The sequence below is a fragment of the Hippopotamus amphibius genome, chromosome 3, assembly GCF_030028045.1.
Source record: "Hippopotamus amphibius kiboko isolate mHipAmp2 chromosome 3, mHipAmp2.hap2, whole genome shotgun sequence".
Lineage (NCBI taxonomy): Eukaryota > Metazoa > Chordata > Mammalia > Artiodactyla > Hippopotamidae > Hippopotamus > Hippopotamus amphibius.
Window position 1 is genome coordinate 143569514 of NC_080188.1, and position 16803 is coordinate 143586316.

The 16803-nt window shown below is 40.6% G+C and overlaps 3 pseudogenes; 1 reads left to right on the forward strand and 2 right to left on the reverse strand.

Moving 5' to 3' along the window:
- Positions 1-2732: 2732 nt before the first annotated feature.
- On the reverse strand, positions 2733-5467 carry LOC130848812 (homeobox protein CDX-1-like; annotated as a pseudogene).
- Positions 5468-11579: 6112 nt separating this feature from the next.
- LOC130849942 (UPF0711 protein C18orf21 homolog) lies at positions 11580-12214 on the forward strand (annotated as a pseudogene).
- A 180-nt stretch (positions 12215-12394) lies between these two features.
- On the reverse strand, positions 12395-15527 carry LOC130848813 (exosome RNA helicase MTR4-like; annotated as a pseudogene).
- Between the last annotated feature and the right edge of the window lie 1276 nt (positions 15528-16803).

Genomic DNA, 16803 nt, shown 5'->3' on the forward strand with positions numbered 1-16803 from the left:
TTTAAAACTTGTGTGTCATTATTTATTTTCTGTTTGGATGATCTGTCCATTGATGTAAGTGGGGTGTTCAAGTCTCCCACTATTATTGTGTTCCTGTTGATGTCCCCTTTTATAGCTGTTAGCATTTGCCTTATGTATTGAGGTGCTCCTATATTGGGGGCATAGATATTTACCATTGTGATATGTTCTTCTTGAATGGATCCCTTGATCATTATGTAGTGTCCTTCCTTGTCTCTTTTAATAGTCTTTACTTTCAAGTCTCATTTGTCTGATATGAGTATTGCTACTCCAGCTTTCTTTTGACTTCCATTTGCATGGAATATCTTTTTCCATCCCTTCACTTTCAGTCTATATGTATCCCTTGGTCTGAAGTGGGTTTCTTGTAGGCAGCATATAGAAGGGTCTTGTTTTTTTATCCATTCAGCCAGTCTGTGTCTTGTGGTTGGAGCATTTAATCCATTGACATTTAAAGTGATTATTGACATGTGTGTTCCAATTACCATTGTCTTCATTGTTTTGGGTTTGTATTTGTAGGTGTTTTCCTTTTCTTGTGTTTCCTACTTAAAGAAGTTCCTTTAGCACTTGTTGTAAGGCTGGTTTGGTGGTGCTGGATTCTCTTAACTTTTGCTTGTCTGGAAAGCTTTTGATTTCTCCCTCAAATCTGAATGAGATTCTTGCTGGGTAGAGTATTCTTGGCTGTAGGTTTCTCTCTTTCAGGACTTTCAGTATATCCTGCCATTCCCTTCTGGCCTGCAGAGTTTCTGTAGAAAGGTCAGCTGTTATCCTGATGGGTTTTCCCTTATATGTTGTTTGTTGCTTTTCTCTTGCTGCTTTTAATATTTTTTCTTTGTGTTTAATTGTCATTAGTTTGATTAATATGTGTCTTGGTGTATTTCTCCTTGGGTGTATTCTGTATGGGACTCTCTGTGCTTCTTGGACTTGGCTAATTATTTCCTTTCCCATGTTGGGGAAGTTTTCCACTATAACCTCTTCAAATATTTTCTCAGACCCTTTCTTGTTTTCTTCTTCTTCTGGGATGCCTATAATTCGAATGTTGGTATGCTTAATGGTGTCACTGAGGTCGCTGAGACTGTCTTCTAATCTTTTTATTCTTTTTTCTTTTTCCTGCTCTGTGGCATTTATTTCCCCCATTCTATCTTCCAACTCACTTATTCGTTCTTCTGCCTCAGTCATTCTGCTGGTTATAGCATCTAGAGTATTTTTAATTTCAGTTATTTTGTTATCCATTGCTGTTTGTTTTTCTGAGTTCTTATGAACTGTTTCTTGTACTTTCTCTATTTTGTTATCGAGATTTTGTATCATTTTTACTATCATTACTCTAAATTCTTTTTCAGGCACTTTTCCTAGTTCCTCCTCATTTATTTGGTCTTGTGGGTTTTTTTCCTGCTCCTTTGCCTGCATGGTGTTTCTTTGTTTCCTCATGGTTGTCCAAACTTTTGGGGTTGCTTGTCCACTCAGGTGATAGCTGATATACTCAAAATATCCAAATCAAGTGTTCAAAACCATTTGCACCAGTTTGGTTATGTGAATCACTTTGATCCTGGGTTCACCATTCTTGTTCACATTCCTGCATGGGATTCTCTATGCAAAGAAGGCTCAGGAATTCTTGGGTGGCTCCAAGGGAGGCAGAAGGTGGCTGTAGGGTCAGCTGGTGGCCACGCTGATCACATGGCTCCCTCTGATGGGTTTGCAGCTCAGCTTTCATATAACTGACTCCACTGGCCACTGCAACAGTATTTTTTTACTGATCCTCTCTGTTTTGCATTCATTCACCTCTGCATTAAAGAGTAAAGAATTCTTGGACACTGGTCGAGGTGTGGAAGAGATGAGTCCTTTAGGTAAGTCCTCATCAATCCAATGTCCACATTGCTCAACAATCTGATTCCAGAACATCCCAATAGTTGCCATTTCTAGCACTACTCTTCATTCTTCACAGAAATAAAGATGGAGAAAATAGGAACATGTTTAGAGATGCTTTTTTTTTTAAAGGGAAAAAAAAATTATTCTTAAAACTGTATCCAAGAGATTTCACTCTCTGTGCAACACTTACCCAGCTATGAGGGCTGCTTGGTCCAGAGAAAGTCCTCTCGGAGCTCCCTGGGCCCTGGGCCCTAAGGGACAGCCTGGTAGGGTAGTAGAAACTTGGCAGGGTGGACTCTGCCCCTCTCTCCCCCTTCAGAGTCCTTCCCCTCAATCTGGAGACTCCATGGAGAATGCGAGTGAGGGGATGTGGCTCTGCGACACAGAAGGGACCATCATCAGAGCCTCTTGCTCAGGCCCATCCTGTGGGCTCTGTGCTTTGCATCCAGCCAGGAGAGGATTCAGGGCATGTTACAGATGGGGCTGGTAGAGGTGAAGCTGAAGGAAAAGGCAGGTGTGAACTGACACCCTCCCCCTCCCCCTCCTTCAGGTCACAGTCTTCAAGCCTTCCATCTTCTCTGGGTTCCATCTCCTTTCTCCAGGAGTCTAGTCCCTGCAGGGGCCTCCCACCTTTGAGCCTATGGAGGAGGAGCTGAGTGGCCCCCTCACCTAGCCTCCTGGGGATTAAGCCCTCTGCACCAGATGTGCCCAGGGGATGCAGGGGTTGGATGGGTGATTTCCAAGGTTACTCAGAAGGTCGGTGGCAGGCTGGGACTCAGACAAGGCCTCCTGGGCCCCAACATGAGCCACATTCCCAGAACCTGAGTCTCCAAGGCCCCCAAGCCACAAGGCTAGTCAGGGAGGTACAGCAGATACTCCTCCTGGACAAGCACTGGGGAGGAGGCGCCTAGGAGCCTGGCGGAGCTGGGGTACAGGCCCCCAGGGGCATCCCAACTGGAGTGGGGGGTGACATCGTGGGCTGGCAGGGGTGGCTGTGGGGGCTGCTGCTGCTGCTGTTGCTTCTTCTTGTTCACTTGACGCTCCTTTGGCCGCCAATTTTGGAACCAGATCTTCACCTGACGTTCAGTAAACCCCAGACTGGCGGCCAGCTCTAATTTCCACCGAATGCTGATGTAAGGGCTCTAAGAGAATTCCTTCTCCAGCTCCAGGCACTGGTGGTTGGTGGAGACTACATGGTATTTGCCTTCGGTCTGGGTCTTAGCGCTGCCACCGCCGCCTCTGGCCACCGCGCTGCACCGCATCCACTCACAGGGCATCTGGCTTTGTGGTCCGGGTGAGGACAGTGTGCCTGGGCCCCCGAGAGGCTGCGCCACGAGACCCGGGCCAGGCTCCAGGGCCGCGGGCACTGCGCTAAAGTCCAGAGGGGGCCCGAATGCCAGCGGGGCCAGGCTGGCAGTGGGGGCCCATTCGTCCTTCGCTGCAGAGAAGGGTGCGCTCCACGTGAGTAGCCGGTGAAGTTGGGTTACTGCAGGGACCCAAGGGGCGGGGGCAGGAGGCCCTAGGCTTGCGGGCCCAGGCCTAGACATGTGGGCCTGGCAGGGTCAGGGTACACCGAGGAATCCTCGTCTAGCACGCGGCCAACGTATATTGTGTTGGTGCCTCGCCACCCTGCGCATCCTGGACCCTAGAGTAACTGCTCACCTAAACTCCTGGCCCCTATAGATGCTTGAATTAATCACTGAAAGAAGTGCTCCTTTTTAAATTTTTTTTTTTTTCTTTTTATCATTTGCTCTGTGGAGTCCTTGAGTGTTTTACACCTGGAAAGCACACAGTGGAATTCTAGATGGGAGAGGGCTTGTCTTTTCTGGTAAAGTGGGTGATGGAAGATTTTGAAAGAAAGGTTAGGAAAGGCAAGTCTTCATGACAATTAGCAAAGGGTATGTATAAAGATCTGGATCTATAAGTGGATTCTTTTAAAACCATCACTAGCCTCACACTCCTGAAAGTCTGTGCTTTCTCTGGATGTACCGGTTTGAAGACCGCTTCTTTGCCTACAGCGGAAACAGTAGAGGTGGAGCAAAGTGACAGACAAAACATAGTTTGGGAGTAGAATCCACAGAATTTGACAATAAATTCAATTGGGGTAGAGTAAGGGAGAGGGAAGCGCCAAGGAAGACTCCACAGAGGAGCTGCTATTTGTTGAGACAGAGTAGACTGGTGGAGAAAATGGCCTTTTGTTTTAGACAGTTTGTTGACTGGTAATTTATTGAGTTATAGCTCTCAACTTTTTGGTTAAGTTTATCAAATAGAAATGATTATTGGCACATAGGGTAACTATTTCCAAAATGATTGCCCCTTTTAAAGTGATATCTTTCCTCACCCTTAACACTCAAACTCTTAACAAACAGCTTCTCAGACTCAAATTCATACTCAAATTTTATTGTGACATGCTGAAGGATTATATATTCAGGCTTATTAATATGAAAAGTCGGAAGCTTATTCTTAAACACAGTTTTAGTTATAGTAGAACCCAACAAAACTCTATATTACTTCTCTTCTGTGGCCCCTACCAAGAAATGTAAAGAAGGGACCCATGTCTTCTGTGTGCCTAGCTCAGTGCCTGGCACATAGTAAGTAGTCATAAATAGTTGTTGGGTGAATGACATATAGGACATTCACCTACTAAGTTTTTTATAAGATGTTTAAAAAGAAATGAGGTATTTTTACATAGACACACAAACACAATTATTTCTTAGAATTCCTATAGCTTGCCAACTAAAAATGGTTGCTCACCCTCTGGTGCTACAAGAATGAAGTCACTAGCCACTGCAGTCACTGACCTTCAACACCCACTGAAAGGAGTTCAGGGTGGAGATCAGGAATGAGGCCATCTGTGCTCTGGGACAAACTGGCAGAACAGGCCTTCAGATGGTTAGATATTTTCAGGAGATTTTATGAGCCTAATTTTTGGCATCTTCTCACATCTGGAAAAGCGCACAAATCATTAATGGTGACATCTGCTCCTTGTGACTAGCAGCAGTCTTCTGGTGACTAGATGCAAACTTTTGCCAAAATGTGTGCTTCACTGCTTGTATCCTCCTTCATTAAACTCATATACCCATCACCCACAAACCCCCACAGCTGCCAGGCAGTTCCGCAGAGGCATCTGAGAGGCTATGTTCCCGGCTATGGTCCCCAGAAGGCCCCCAAATAAAACTTAACTCACAACTCTCAGTCTGTGCCTTTCTTTCCAGTACACAGCTCTTAGAGTCATATTATATTCCATATATAACCTTTACTCATAACCGAGGCTTTCAAATGATAAGTTTATGCCCACAATTTGTGAAACTATTAAACATAAGTCATTCCTTTCAAAGGTCTGCAGAGGTGCTCATTCCTAAAAGTCCCTGTTTTTCTTGAGCAAGTGGTAGATATGTTAGCCTGGTAGATATGCAAGATATGAGATCTCTTTTTAGTGCACATTTCTGCCCCCACCCCTCTTCCTGCACGGTCAGTGTCAGGATGCCTTTGGGTCTGTGGCGAGGCCCCACAGAAGGAGCCGGCTACCTCCACATCTGCGGCTTCTGTTCGCGCCCTGGCCCCGCCCCATGCCCCCAGCATCCATCGCGAGGGCCTTGAGACCCCACCCTTTTGAAGCCGCCGGCCGGCAGGCCTGGAGTTTGCCGGCCTGGACTTGGCGTGGGCGCTGCTGGTTGTGGGGTGGTTACAGCCGGGAAGGGTGGGGAATCAGGCGCCGTCCCTACTCCGTCCCTCAGAGTCGTCCTCGCCTGGTGCTTTCTGCCGTTTGTGGGCCGACCCTTCGCCGCTCAGCTCTAAGACGGGCCCAGGCGGCCAACGGGCCACAGCGAGGCAGGTAAGGGTCTCGGGGATCTGCTTCCACACCGGCGGGCGAAGGGCGAGACGGCCGCTGACCGTTGGTTTGCGGGGCTGCCTGGAAACGGAGGGCCAGCGAGTACCACCTTCATTGTTTGCACCGCAGGTGGTCGTTGAGCACCGCCGTTGAGCACGACGGTCCCTCCTCTGGAGGAGCTTGACTTCCTGGCGCAGGTCTTGTTAGTTGCTCTTAATCAGGCCGCGTGAGCTCTCTTCTATTCCTACCTCAATGAGAGTTTGTTTTTTTCCCTAATAAGTGAGTAATGAACTCTTTAAAAGAATGTGCCACCATTTATTGCATAAAATATACATACACATATGTGTAGACACATAACACAAATGTAATGAGTATGTATGTGATTTTATGTAGGTAGATATTATCTTCAAAGAAGTTAATATATTGAATTACATTAATAACATTCATAGAATTGTACTTGCACACATGGGATAAACTCCAGTAAGATATGTACATGTATATGTGTATGTATGCTATATGCACATTGACACATTGTTGGATTTGATGTGCTAATATTTTATTTAGAACATTTGCGTTTATGTTCATAAGTGTTACTGTCTATAATTTTTTTGGTGCAGTTTATGATGCTGGTCTGGTTTGGGAATCATTGCTATTTTAGTTTCAAGAAATGAGTTCAGTGGCTTTCCTTCTTTATTTCTGAAGAGTTTGTATAAGGATTTTCTTTTCTTTGTATGTTTGATAAAGTTCACCTGTAAAACTCTTTTGGCCTGGTGTCTTTTACTTTTTTGGGCTAAGTGAGAGCCTTTTGTTTACTGTTTCTTTTTTTCCTTCATCAGCTTTCAATGCTTTTCTCGATCTTGACTGTTTTCTATTAATTTCTCCTTCTTTGAGCTTGTTGTTCATTTTCTAGCTTCCTTATTGAATACTTTATTTTCAATCTTTAAAATACTAAATGCATTTAATGCTCTTCTAAATTTTAATTTCTAAGTTGTAGGAACTGCTAAAGCTGTATCCATTGACTTTTTAAAAAAATTTGGAGTATAGTTGCTTTACAATGTCATGTGAGTTTCTGCTGCATAATGAAGTGAATCAGCAATATGTATACATATATCCCCTCCCTCTTGGGCCTTCCCATCTCCCTCCTGCTCCCCTCCTATTCATCCCACCCATCTAAGGTCATCAGGGAGCACTGAGCTGAACTTGAACTCCCTGTGCTATACAGTAGGTTCCCACTAGCTATCTGTTTTACACGTGGTAGTGTATTTATGTCAAACCTAATCTCTCAATTCATCCCACCCTCCTCTTCCCACCGTGTCCACATGTCCATTCTCTACATCTGTGTTTCTATTCCTGCCCTGCAAATAGGTTCATCTGTACCATTTTTCTAGATTCCATATGTATGAGTTAATATACAATATTTGTTTTCTCTTTTCTGACTTCACTCTGTATGACAGACTACAACCTAAATGTCCATCAACAGATGTAGGGATAAAGAAGATGTGGTACATATATATAATGGAGTAGTACTCAGCCATAAAAAAGAAATGAAATTGAGTCATCTGTAGAGATGTGGATGGACCTAGAGTCTGTCATACAGAGTGAAGTAAGTCCACCGACTTTGAATGTGTGGTATTTTAATTTTTGAGTGGCTCTAACTGGAGAGTAATTTCCATTTTTATTTTCTTTTTAATCTATGATTTATTTAGGAATGCTATTTCAAGTCTTCAAACCAGATAGTTTTAAAAAGTGTATTTTTATTGTTGACATGTTTATTTGCACTATATTAGAAAATGTGGTCTGCGTTTCTTTGGTTACCTAGGATGTGATTGATTTTTATAAATATTTTATGTGATTTGATTATTATGTGCAGTGTTCTATGTGTATCTATTAGGTCAAGGCTATTCATTGTGAGGGTCAGATCTTTTGTATATATGCTATTTTTTTGGTTCACTTGATCTATAAAACATTGAGATAGGTGTGTTAAAATATCTCACTATGACTTTTTGTGAAATGTCAAAGTTTTCTGTAATTCTGACAGGTTTTGCTTTGTATGTTTTGAGGCAATCTTAGGTACATAAAACTTACAAGTATTATAGCTTTTTGAATGATTGTCCCTTCTATTATTATGTTGAGTCTCAATTTCTCCTTATTAATGCTTTTCCTTTAAACTCTGTTTTGTCTGCTAGAATTTTTTTAGAATAGCTTTCTTTTGATTACCATTGGCATGGTATAGTGTGTTTTGTTTCTTCTTTTTTTATTTTTTATTGTGGTAAAATATGCAGAACATAACATTTTTAAGTGTACATTTCAGTGGCATTAAGTACATTGACATTGTTGTGTGACCATTACCACAATCTATCTCCACAACTTTTATCATCCCAAACTGAAATTCCTCCTCATTACTGCCTCCCTCCAGCTCCTGATAACCACTATTCAACTCTGTCTCCATGAATTTGACTATTCTAGGAACCTCATTCAAGTGGAATTATGCAATATTTGTCCTTTGTGTTTGGGTTATTTTACTTAGCATGATATCTTTCAGGTTCATCCATGTTGTAGTATGTGTCTGATATTTTTTAAGGCTGAATAATGCTCCATTGTATGTATATACCATATTTTCTTTAACCATTTGTCTGTTAATGGACATTTGGGTTGTTTTCACTTTTTGGATTGTATGAATAATGCTGCTGTGACCATTGGTGTACAAATATCTGTTTGAATCACTGGTTTTGATTCTTGTGATATATGTCTAGAAGTGGAATTGCTGGATCATGTGGTAATTCTATGTTTAATTTCTTGAGGAACCGCCATGACTGTTTTCCATAGCAATTGCACTGTGTGCCGTTCTCACCAGCATACATTTCTTTATTTTTAACTTTTTGATATGGTTTTGTTTTATGGATGTATTTTGTAAGCAACATATGTAGCTACACCATCTAGTTTGATTTTCCAATCTGTCTTTTAATAAATGGGATGAATCCACTTGTATTATTGTGATTAGTGAAGAAACAGGCCAGATTTACTTCTCTTTTGTGTTTTATTGTTACCACACTTCTCTGTCTTCTGTTGGATTGATACAATTTTCTGTATCATCTGTACCCTTCCTATCAGTCCATCATTCTATGTATTATTTTTCCACCTCTGTTTAGGCCCCATAGATTATGTTGTTTTAGTGTGTACCCTTAATACGTATTTGTCCATAATTTTTCTGACAAAGTAATTTTTTTAGTATTTGTTTCTGTTGACCATAACAAGAATCTTATGCACAATACTCATTGAACTTCTTCCCACCCAACCCTGTTATTGTTTTAGTATTTTAATTTTAACTTTAAAAATGTAATTGTTCATTATGTTTACTGACGTAATACAAATTTTAAAATTATTTTTTTTGTAATATTTTCTAATACAATGTTCTTTTGTTTGAAAGACCACTTTTATGATGGTTAAAGGTGTGGACCCTGGATTTGTACCCATGTCCACCACTTATTTTGTGCCTTCATTTCTCCATATAGAGTGAATATAATACCAGTTGACTCATGTAAAGTGGGTTTAAGACTAGTGCCTAACTCAGACTTTGTGAGGATTTAATAAGTGAATATATGTAACTATGTATTTGTTTCCTGTTGTTACTGGAATTACCATAAATTTAATGGCTCAAAGCAACACAAATTTATTATCTTACAGTTCTGGAGGTCAGAAGTATATAATGTGTGTGCTGTGTTAATTTTGGAAACTCTAGGGGAGAATCCATTTCCTTATCTTCTCCATTTTCCAAAGATTGCCTTCCTTCCTTGGATCGTAGTCCCTTCTCTTGTCTTCAAAGCCAGCAGCATTGCATCTTCTTTCCTCTGACTTTGACTTCCATTTGCATGTCTTCTTCCTCTGATTTTGATCCTCCTGCCTCCCTTTTACATGGATCCTTGTAATTGTGTTGGGTGCACTGGATCATCCAGGATAAACTCCCCATTTTGAGATTTTAATTTAATCACACCTGCAAAGTCCCTTTTACCATGTAAGGTAATATATTTATAGGTTCTGGAGGTTAGGATGTGGACATTTTTGGGGAAGCCATTGTTTAGTCTACCACCTTATATAAGTCTACATTGTTATTAATTTCATACCTCATCTCTGTGTCACTTTGTGCTGAAGTACATCCTTAATTGTTCTGTTAGTGAGGGTCTGGTGGATGATAATCTCAGTCTTTTTACATATTGAACAATACTTTAATCTAAACTTCTTGATGGGCAGTTGTTTTCTTCTCAGCATTTTTAATATTAATCTGTTATTTTCTGGCAACTTTTCTAACAAACCAGTAAACGGATAAACTTTTGGCCTCTTTTTTGACAGAGTGGGTAGTACTTTCATATGCACCAGATTTTATTGTATTGTACTGTATTGATGACACCTTGTCATCAGTGACCATTACATGGGCCTTTTAAAACTGATAAATTATTTGTTCAAATTATAAAACAAACACCTGCAAATTCACTACACAAGACAAGAATTAGGATATTTGCAACTTTTATCTACAGATTTCTCCCCTATTTTATCTCCTTGCCTCCTATACCTCCTCATGAATTTTGTGTTTATCATTGTCAAGCAGAAGGACCACAAACTATAAAGAGACAAAAGGCAGTTTATTTGAGGGTCTTGGAATTGCAGTTGGGGGATCACAGATTTGGAGGAAGCCAGAATAGTGTCCCACTGGAGGAAAATGGGTAGGGGTTTTTAATAGGAAAAAAGGGGAAGTTCCTGCAGGTTTAAACAAATTGGTTACCAACAGTTTGAATTGGAAGGTATATACCCAGTTTATATATACGACTGAGTTATGGAGTACATCTCATCTGTTACTAGGGAAAGGTATGTTTTCTTTAGTCGAGAAAAAAATCCAGCTTTCAGCATTATTTTGGCAACTCAGCAACTGTTTAGCAGTTTTATTTTAGAGTGTTCAGCAAGAGTTCAGCAAGGGCAGTGAAAATGGAGGTCCTCAGGTCTCCATCATTCCTGATTAAGTTTCTTTCATATTATCTTGCAGTATTAAAAAAATTTTTTTAATCACACATGTATGTCTACACAGCATATTGTTTAGCTTGTTTTTTAAGTTTACAAAAAAGAATAATATTCTGAGTGAGTTTTCTAATAATTCCTCTTACCCCTCAATGATATTTTAAAAAGATTTTACCAGTCTTGTATTTTCTCTGTAGTGTAATATTTCATTGTATTACTAGATCATAATTTGTTTATTCTCTTAGTGATGGGCTTTTAGTATTTTTTCCAGCTTTTAGATATTATGCACAGGCTACTATGGAAGGTCTTCTATTGCACATGTGGAAAAGTTTTTTTGTGTGTGTAGGTATATCAGAACGTAGTTGCTGAGTTATAGGATATGCTGATGTTCAGTTTTTAAAGATGATGCCAAACTTTTCTGGAGTGGTTATACACTCCTACCAGTAATATGAGACATTACTAATGTATATCCTCTCTGCTTGATGTTGTCAGACTTCTTATCTTTTGTCAGTTGAATTACAGAATGGTTAACTTGTGATCTTAATTTGCATGACCCTGATTACTAATGATATTCAACATCTCTTCTTATGTTTATTTCTTCTTCTGTGAAGTGCCTGTACATGTCATTTGCCTATCTGTGTAATTGTTTTAGTCCTTTTGTAGAGGATTTACTCTCTGGAGTATTTATTTATTTATTTATTGCATTTGTAGTCAACTGTAATGAGACAGGTGGTGAACAATTTTAAATCCCACATTCCTAAAAGTTTGCCACGCTGGGAAGCATGGCTTCCAAAGTCTCCTTTAGTCAGCGGGCCTCAGCGGCTTGGCAGTGGCGGTGGCGGTGGCGGTGGCGGTGGCGATGAGCCAGAAGCACTACCTTGAGGCTGTGGCTCGGAATTTATAAGATAACTGCCCGGGCCAGGCCCGCTATCTCCTCTGGGCCTACAGTTCGTCACATGATGATAGAAGCACTTTTGAAAGAACATGTCCATACTGTTTCCAGTTTCTGGTTCACGATAAGTCTCGAGTTAGCCTCAAACCCAAACTGACATCCAAAATACAGAAGCTTCTTAGCTGAGAAGCAAGAAATTATACACTCAGTTTTAAAGAAGCAAAAAGTACAAAGACTCCAAAAGTGTATTGTTGATTACTTGCAAAACATGCAACAGAACAGTTAAACATCATGGTAAAAGTAGAAGCTTTCTAATAGCATTGAAGAGCAATCCTACCACTCCTGTGAGTAAACTCAGCCTGAAGACCTCGGAGAGAAAGACTCTTTAAGTTCTTCAAAGCTAAATCATGATGTCTGGTTCCAAAGGCAAGAGTCCAGCATTGATTTTTCATAACATCTACATCTGGACAGTCAACACTCGTTTGCTCCTCAAAGAATGTGAGCAAAACAAAGAAACATTTCTCTCAACTAAAAATGTTGCTTAGAGTGAATACAAAAAGAATCCAAAGGTGGACTTCAGAAATTTCTTATCTTCTTTGTAAAGGATGGACTATGAAAATAAGAAACATTTAATGTAATTTCTGAAACTAAAGTTAGAAAAACTGCTTTTTTAAAAAACTTTTTTTTTCTTTAAGAAATTTTATTGCAATACAATTGACATACAATAAACTGCATGTATTTAAAGTGTTAAAAAAAAATCCCACATTCCTTTAGCTGACTTTTTATAAGTAGAGGCTGGCAGCAAACACAATATCTCTCTTGATTTTGGTGATTCCTTCTGTAAGTTTGTTTTCCAGCTCCGTGTTTCCAGTGGCTTTTGCTGCTTGACACATTTGTCAAAGTAGTTCTTCCAGGTGCCTCATTCAATGAATTATGCTGCCTTCAAAGACATCTGTCATTTTGCTGATATGGGCAAATGTATTTCTAGTTGCCCAGGTATATACCACATCCTTTAAGTGAGGTTTAAATGATCCTCATCAATTTCCAGTTTGGCTTCTGCTGAAACTTTTGCAATTCTTTTAGTACATTCCTGCATTTGACGAAGTGATCCTGCTAATTGCTCTGTTAATTTGGGCATACCACTAGAATTCTCTTGAAATGCAAAGCAGCTTAGTAGTGCTGTTGGCTGTTCTGCAGATAGGTCATTGAAAAGGTCATTAAACATCATCTGAGTTAGAAGGAGCTCATCAGCACTATTTATTTCACAAGCCACTCATCCTTTCATCTCTGTGACATTGGAAGTAGCAAATCCCAGCCTCCTTAAAACACGTTTGTGACATTTGAACTCATCCATTTGTAGAACAGTTCTTTCTTTAGTTCTAAATTCTAGGATTTGATGTCTATTGCAATCTGTGCTTTTTTTCCACAAAGCATATACAGTTTCCAAATTTGGGTCATTTTGAAGTGGATGAGAATACATTCCATGCTCAAAAGCCTCTACTTTCTGGTTGACTTTTTTCAGTCCTTGATCTTGAATGCCCATGTCATCAGTAGGATCTAATAAGGGAACACCATCAGGAAAATGCTTCTGAACTTCCTGTTTGGATTGCTTTTAAAATACTCTGTCTATAGTCCAGTGGTTGAAACTCTTTAGGAATGTAAAGCATAACACTGCTGATAGCGGACAGGAGATGCACCAAAACTGGAACAACCCGCATCTCTCCTTTCTTACCAGGTTTAGCTGGTTTTGCAGCCTCAGTAGCTGAATTTTTCATGCTCTCTTTGCTACAGTGCAGTACTTTTACTACATATAAAGGTCCAGCACACCAGAATTAGGCTTAGTATTTGATTTTTTTGAGATATTCACCACTGCTCTCCAGCCAAAATCATCTCCTTCATTCTTTACCTTTACCAAACGACCTGGTTGTAGAAATGATAAGCAATGTTTTGGTTTGTGAATATATTCTTCAATTTCTTTATCTACTTTGGGAAACTGCTGTCTAATCTTGTAATAAGTGACTACACTTTCTTCATTTGGTATTACTGTTTTATTATACTGTTCTTCTGAGTTCTTCACCTTCTCTGCTACTCCTGGAATTGCTCTATAATGCTGAAACTGATAGAAGGATTTTTCCAACATGTACTCAGGATTAATTTCTTCTACTCATAGTAAGTTCAAAACCATGTTGTAGGTCAAATGGAAAGCACTATTTAGAGGATCAGCTGAGCCCTAAAGTAGTTGTTTTCTAATCATTGGGCTCATCTTTTCATCTACCATGAGAATTACAACTCCTCTATCATCCATTCCCCTCCTCCCAGCATGACCAGATATCTGAACGTATTCACCAGAGAAAATCCATCGGAAATCCTTCCCATCAAATTTTCGGGCATTCGTAAATAAAACAGTTCTAGCTGGCATGCTAATCCCCATAGAAAAGTCTCAGTGGCAAAAGGCCTTTATCAGTACTTTGGAAGAGAGAATTTCTATAGTTTCTTTCAAAATAGGAAGTAAGCCACCGTGGTGAATACCAATCCCTCGCTTCAGGAGAGGAAGTACATGTTCAACCTGAGGGAGCTTTTTATCAGCATCTGACAAGCAGTCAAATGTGTTACTGAATACTTCTTCAGCCACCTTCTTTTGTTCATCTGTGTCGAAATCTAATTTGGTCATTTGAAGTGCATAGGCTTCACAATCTTTCTTACTAAAACTGAAAATAATTACAGGTTGAATAGTTCTTTCCATAATCATCTACACCGTCTTATACATGTGGTGGTCATTTTATTCCTCCTTTTTGCCACTTCTTATTTCCTTTTGCCAAATCACCAGCATCTTGAAGTACTTGCATCGCTGTGTTAAAATCATCTCTGAAGTCGTCATTTTCATCAGCCACAAGGTGCAGACCATCTCCCCCTGCTGAAAAAATGTAGTTCTGTAATGGAGTAGGCCGATAATCTGTGTAAATTACATGACAAGGCTGTTAATGTAAGCGGCAAATCCATTCAGCAGACTGTGGGGCGTTTGGAATAGTAGCCGAAAGAAAGACACAGTGAATGTTAACAGGAAGCAAAATAATAGTTTCTTCCCATTCGACATCACGCTCTGAATCCCTTACGTAATGAATTTCGTCAAATATGACCTAAGCAACTTCTCGCATAACTTCAGAACCTCTGTAGAGCATAATTCTCAAAATCTCTGTGGTCACAGCAAGACGATGCTGTAGGATTAATAGTAACATCTCCAGTCATCAGACTAACATCTTGAAATTTTTCTTACATTTCACTGTACTTCTGGTTACTCAGGGTCTTAATTGTGCCAGTAAATATTATAGCCTTTTTTCCCTTAAGGCCAATGCAATGGCATATACAGCACATTCAGTTTCTCCTGCTGATGCATGTGCAGATGCTAAAACAGACTGATTATTATCAACACAACGTATGGCTTCTCTTTGAAAAGCATCAAGAATGAATGGGTATTCCTTTATTGTATGTTAACTGTATCACAATAAAAGTTCTAAAAAAAAGAAAGAATGAAAGGGTATTCCTTTGCAGCTTTTCTGACTCAAGGTTTAAGTGGTAAATAATCTTCATCTGCAGAAGTGCAACCTCATGTGTACACCCTTCAACAGTTTTAACTGATTGTACCTTGACTCTGCGCATCAGGTCTGACAAACTTAAGCCTTCAGTTACTGACTCTTCTACCCTGGGCTTCTTTCAAAAAATGGGTTCATCTGTGCCCTCGAAGTCTGCATCTTTCTTGTTTTTCCAATATTAGTTGACTCAGATTGTACTTTACCATTAAAACGCTGGCTCCACAGACACTGGCGACCCCTTCCTTTTCCCCTCCTCCTTTTCCTTGTCATTTTTGTCTCCAGGTACAGCAGTAGAGTCGCTCCTCAGACATGCTGAAGAGCTCATTCCCGAACCATCCGCCCTCTTTCAGAGCTGCGAGACCAGATCTCCCTCTTACCCATGATGCTCCACGACTGCACCGACAGTGACGCCAAGTGAAGCCTCAATAGGGGCCTGCAGGAGACCAAGCTAGTTGAGTCACACAGCCGCGGAGACTTCCTCTGCCTCCTTTTTCTCCTCCAACCTTTCTTTTCCTTTCCCAACCACTGGCAGATGAACAGCTCCTTGGCTAAAGAGGGAGCTCAGAGGAGATTCCCCCAGCGTCCCTGCAGTTCTTTTCATATTCTTGAAACTAAGCCTTTGTGATGTATATGTTAGATAATATATCAGTTATCTATTGCTGTGTAACAAACCACTCTAAACTTTAGTGGCTTAAATCAAGAATGATTTATTATTCCTCTAGGCTCTAGGCTGAGCTGGGTGTTTTTGCAGCTTCATGTGACCCTCGGTCACTCGTTTGACTACATTTATTTGATGGCTGGGCTTGGCTGTAAGGTTCAAAAGGTCTTCACTCATGTCTGGTGCTTCAGAGCTTTTCCATGTGGATGTTTTGGAGCATGGTTGTCTCAGCAGGGTAGTTGGATTTCTTACACAGTTGTTGACTTCAAGGGGAAAGTGGAAGCTGGCAGGGCTCTGTTGACTTAAAAAAATGTGCAACCTGAGAGTTGTGAGTTAAGTTTTATTTGGGGGAAAATGAGGACTGTAGCCTGGGAGGCAGCATTTTAGGTAGGTCTGAGCAACTTCAAGGAAGTAGGGGGGAAGGTCAGTATACATATGATTTTGGTGAAGGGGGAGTGCATGCAATCAAGCACATATTTTTTGCAGAAGATCTCCTGAGGGTTACTGCTAGTCATGAGGAGCAGACACCACCATGAAGGAGTTTAGTGCTTTTCTAGATATGAGGAGATGCAAGAATTGGGCTCCTAAAATCAGCTCCTGAAAATATCTAACCATCTGAAGACCTGTTCTGCCAGTTTTTCTCAGAGCACAGAGTGCCTCATTCCTGATCTCCACCCTGAATTCCTTTCAGGGGATCTTGAAGGTCAGCAGCTGCAGTGGCACCTGATTAATCCTTGTAGAGGTAAATGGCAAGTGCCCATGGCGAGCGTCAATTTGTAGTTGACAGCTCTTAAGGGCTAGGCCTGGGACTGGCATAAAGTTATTTTGACGGCATTCTTTTGGTCAAAAAGAGGTCACTAAGACCAACTCAGATTCAAGAGGAGGAGAAATAGACTCAGCTTTGTGAAGAGTAGAGAGGCATGCATGTACAAGGAGGGAAGGA